This window comes from Schistocerca americana, chromosome 9 (assembly GCF_021461395.2).
Source record: "Schistocerca americana isolate TAMUIC-IGC-003095 chromosome 9, iqSchAmer2.1, whole genome shotgun sequence".
Classification (NCBI taxonomy): Eukaryota; Metazoa; Arthropoda; class Insecta; order Orthoptera; family Acrididae; genus Schistocerca; species Schistocerca americana.
The window spans coordinates 153,230,112-153,234,256 of NC_060127.1; the positions used below are offsets into that span (position 1 = coordinate 153,230,112).

The 4,145-nt window shown below is 42.5% G+C and overlaps 1 non-coding gene across 1 annotated transcript; it reads left to right on the plus strand.

Annotated features, from left to right (window-relative positions):
- Positions 1 to 3,622: 3,622 nt before the first annotated feature.
- On the plus strand, positions 3,623 to 3,694 carry Trnat-cgu. Its single transcript has one exon. It is a non-coding gene; the product is annotated as a tRNA-Thr (tRNA).
- The last annotated feature ends 451 nt before the right edge of the window (positions 3,695 to 4,145 follow it).

Consider the following 4,145-nt stretch of genomic DNA (forward strand, 5'->3'; position numbering starts at 1 on the left):
GTTCTCCCCCTTTTCTTGTATTTTTTTTCATTCTTCACAAAATTACGAACTTTCATCCGCTCATTGACGTGTCTGTTCACTGTATTGAAATCTGTGCATGTGTCGTGGCGTAAAGTCTGTCTTGCACAGCGACGAGTAACGAGGGGACCTACAGAAGTACGTACCTCTTATTTGTTCTGCACGGGTACCGTATGTTATGCCTCTTGCGTTCCGTTTAGGAAGTTTCGCCTGTTGAATTCCTTCGTTCGTTTATTTGTTGTTTCCATTTCTGTATAAGGTCTGTGCGGGATCTCATGTCCTCTCAGTATTCATCAGATTTTCTTGCGACGCTAAAATACTCTTACTGCGTGACTAACTGTGGTGTCACCGCCAGACACCACACTTGCTAGGTGGTAGCCTTTAAATCGGCCGCGGTCCGTTAGTATACGTCGGACCCGCGTGTCGCCACTATCAGTGATTGCAGACCGAGCGCCGCCACACGGCAGGTCTAGAGAGACTTCCTAGCACTCGCCCCAGTTAGACAGCCGACTTTGCTAGCGATGGTTCACTGACAAATTACGCTCTCATTTGCCGAGACGATAGTTAGCACAGCCTTCAGCTACGTCATTTGCTACGACCTAGCAAGGCGCCATTATCAATTGCTATTTATCTTGTGATGCATGTACCGTCAGACCGATGTTCACCAATTATGGATTAAAGTTATGTATTCCAGAAGCTACGTACTTTTTTTACTGGACTCAACCCCTTTAACCGTTCCAGACCTCCCGCCAGCCTGCGTGAGCTTAAACGCATGCCTTTCGGCTACCTCATAGTGGCTTGGCTGTCTTGCCAAGTCACAACACTAACAATCTGCGATGAATAGTGACAGCAGGCGAGATGCCGCATAGACCACTCACAGAAATTAAAACAACAAATAAATGTGTGTGAACTATGTTATGACAAGGAAAGTCAAGAGTCAAAGCTTCCAAAAGGGAACGCTAGTGGCATAACATGTGGTATCTGTGTAGAACAAATAGTACACAAATTTGAATAACGTCAATGACCGGACAAAATGTTCGTAATTTTGTGGAAAAAAAGAAAAAAAAGGGAGTGGGTGAGATTTTAACCCCGATTTCCTCCGTCACATTCCAACGCCTTGTCCACGCAACCACGACACGACGGTCGTTAGCGTTACTCGATATGATGTTGTTGTTGTTGTTGTTGTTGTTGTTGTTGTGGTCTTCAGTCCTGAGACTGGTTTGATGCAGCTCTCCATGCTACTCTATCCTGTGCAGGCTTCTTCATCTCCCAGTACCTACTGCAGCCTACATCCTTCTGAATATGCTTAGTATATTGGTCTCCCTCACGCTGCCCTCCAGTACTAAATTGGTGCCCGCCTCTCGTGGTCGTGCGGTAGCGTTCTCGCTTCCCACGCCCGGGTTCCCGGGTTCGATTCCCGGCGGGGTCAGGGATTTTCTCTGCCTCGTGATGGCTGGGTGTTGTGTGCTGTCCTTAGGTTAGTTAGATTTAAGTAGTTCTAAGTTCTAGGGGACTGATGACCATAGATGTTAAGTCCCATAGTGCTCAGAGCCATTTACTAAATTGGTGAGCCCTTGATGCCTCAGAACATGTCCTACCAACCGGTCCCTTCTTCTTGTCAAGTTGTGCCACAAACTCCTCCCCAATTCTCCTCATTAGTTATGTGATCTACCCATCTAATCTTCAGCATTCTTCTGTAGCACCACATTTCGAAAGCTTCTATTCTCTCCTTGTCCAAACTCGTTATCGTCAATGTTTCACTTCCATACATGGCTACACTCCATACAAATACTTTCAGAAACGACTTCCTGACACTTAAATCAATACTCGATGTTAACAAATTTCCCTTCTTCAGAGATGCTTTCCTTGCCATTGCCAGTCTACATTTCATATCCTCTCTCCTTCGACCATCATCAGTTGCTTTGCTCCCCAAATAGCAAAACTCCTTTACTACTTTAAGTGTCTCATATCCTAATCTAATTCACTCAGCATCACCCGACTTAATTAGACTATATTCCATTATCCTCGTTTTGCTTTTGTTGATGTTGATCATATATCCTCCTTTCAAGACGTTGTCCATTCTGTTCAACTGCTCTTCCAAGTCCTTTGCTGTCTCTGACAGAATTACAATGTCAGTTACTCGATATAGCAGACATCAAATTTGAGCCGCTCACTGTTTCTATTTTTCTTCTTTTTTCCACAGTCAGTATAGCTTCCTCCTGTTTTCATGTTTGAGCTGTGCTCAGTTATTGACGGACTACAAAGAAATACAGTGGTTATACTCCATTTCCTTGTCTGACTACTGTTTTTATGTTGAAGATCTTGGAATAGTCTCCACTGATTTTCATTATTCCTTCAGAGATTTCCAGTGTAACTTTTACGAGACTTGTAATCTTCTTTAGCATTGCGAAATTCTGCATTGTTTCCACAACTTTTCTCTGTTTATGTCATTGTAGGCTGTCTTAAAATCTTTTCTGCAGAACCTTGGAGAAAACTTCGTAGTTTGTGCTAATGTAGGAGATATTCCCATAATTTCTGCAGTCTTGTTTATCAGCCTCTTTATGAATTGGCGCTATGATCGCTTATTTCCATGCAGATGGCATTCTTTCTCCATTCCAAATGTTCGTTACAACTGTACTTCTTCCTTTCTGAAGTAGTTCAGTTGTTATTCCATCTCTCCCTGGCGTTTTGTAGTTTTATAGTAAATGAGCGTGGAAGGCGATCGAGAAAAAAATGCTTGCTGTTGTTAACCTAGTTTCACTTATGTAAGGGGAAACTGGAGTAGCAGTGCAGACGGGAAAGGTGACGGAACTTGTATGCGAAATGTCAAAGTCGAGGTTGCCGGTGAGGTGAAAATACGGCATGGGAGAAAGGGGAGTGCGAAGTGCGCACAATTAGTATCCCATTCACGATCTGGGTAAATGTGTTATGAGGCACAACTTGGTGTGACGTTATGAACAATAGGAGAAACCACCACTCAGTGAACACTTCACTGTTTTTGTTCCACCTAACAGGTGGTCAAACCTAGCATGACAATTCGGAAAAAAACTGGTTCTGGCTGAGATTTGGATTTCAAAGACGACAGTATATGCTTTTCAAAAAAAGCATACATTAGATTTTTACGATATATATATATCTATATATATATATATATATATATATATATATATATATATATATATATATATATATATATATATATATGCTTTTTTGAAAATTTTCAAAAAAGGATACATTAGATTTTTACGAAAAAATTAAGTTTCAGGAATAACACGGTCAGTGGTTTACGCAGACGCATCATAGTGTGAGCAAATGACACAGTGACATTGAGCGAGGAGTATTGTCAAATGTAGCTGCCGGTGGATGATTTAGTGCTGCGCTGTGTCGCTCAGGTCATTGACTTATAGATCTGCAGCCTGTGACGGTGCTTCGCTTGAAACGCTGTTGGGAGCGTATACGCCCGTGCTATGCCCCTGGGCAGATTTTCATTTCGCTTTCATGTTTACTAGCTAATAGCTACGATTGCCAATGATAGCGCACCTGCGAACCGGTAGCAACCAGATCGTGTTTGACTCATACTGAAGTTAACAGACTGCGCCACGTAGCCTCTTTAGCTCAGTGGTAGAGCACTGGTCTCGTAAACCAGGGGTCGTGAGTTCAAACCTCACAGGAGGCACTACATTTTAATGACGACGGGTAGTTCGGAACTGGCTTTGCTGTACCCCGGATGAAGCCGGTGTCAGCGAATTCAGTCCGTATACGTGACAAATGACAGTCGTGCGTACGTCACATGCCGCGTGTTACCTGTGTCGTGTGTTCGAAGGGACTGCTAAGCGAATAAATAATCTATTCTTTATTGTAAGCTGCGTATTGTTTGTTTTATTCGGAATGTCCGGGGGATCTCGGGTTTAACACTAGAAGGATCGGGGATTTCGATCTACCTAGAAGGACCAACCCGTCATTTTGACAGGTACAGCTTCATTTGCAGTCTTTAAAAAAGTAAACGCATTTTCATTACAACATTTTATTTCAGACAAGTTACACAGTTTACCAGAATACAGTTTTACTTTTTTCTGTAGAATTACATGCCACAATGAACATGTTATACCTAAATATTAATCAAAACA